This window comes from Morone saxatilis, unplaced genomic scaffold, assembly GCF_004916995.1.
Source record: "Morone saxatilis isolate NCDOM2014 unplaced genomic scaffold, NCSU_SB_2.0 Contig3, whole genome shotgun sequence".
NCBI lineage: Eukaryota > Metazoa > Chordata > Actinopteri > Moronidae > Morone > Morone saxatilis.
The window spans coordinates 8,745,180-8,745,765 of record NW_023339873.1 but is presented as its reverse complement, the minus strand read 5'-3'; positions in this window follow the sequence as shown (position 1 = coordinate 8,745,765).

Sequence of the window (586 nt, the reverse complement as noted above, 5' to 3'; positions counted from 1 at the left end):
TTGGGTCCATGTTTGTTTTCAGGACCCTGTAATTTCTCCACCAATCACTCACAAGGGCCCCCGTCAAGTCTGCCATTCATAAAGTTTAAAGTAGCTCTTAGTGGTCCGTGGAGTTTATTGAAACATTAAATTTGTATCCCAGCCGTGATGGTGTATCTTTAGCCGTTGCTTAACTCACGTGCTCAGTCGGGTACCCTTACATCAACCGCCAATTATGTTCTCCTCTTGGGTGTGGGTTGAGCCTCGGGCAGCATGGCGAAGAAACCAGAAACATCAATTCCTGGGCAGTAGAGCGAACAAAAACAGACAAAATGCGAAAACCTTTCTTCCAAACACTGTTATCATTGTAGAGTACAAGCACAAACATCAGTAACATTGCCAGTAACACCGTCCAGCAGTACTCTCTGGGGAATTTAGTGAAATCTACGGGCTGTTGTTAGATATGGACGAAGGCCCGAACAACAAGCACGACCTCAAAATGCCAGCTTATGTCCTCTGCAGAGGGGTCAGACAAGGAAAATTTGCTCTGTCACAGCTTCCCATGCTTATATTTATCTTTCTTTTCAACCTATCTCAGTAGAGGATA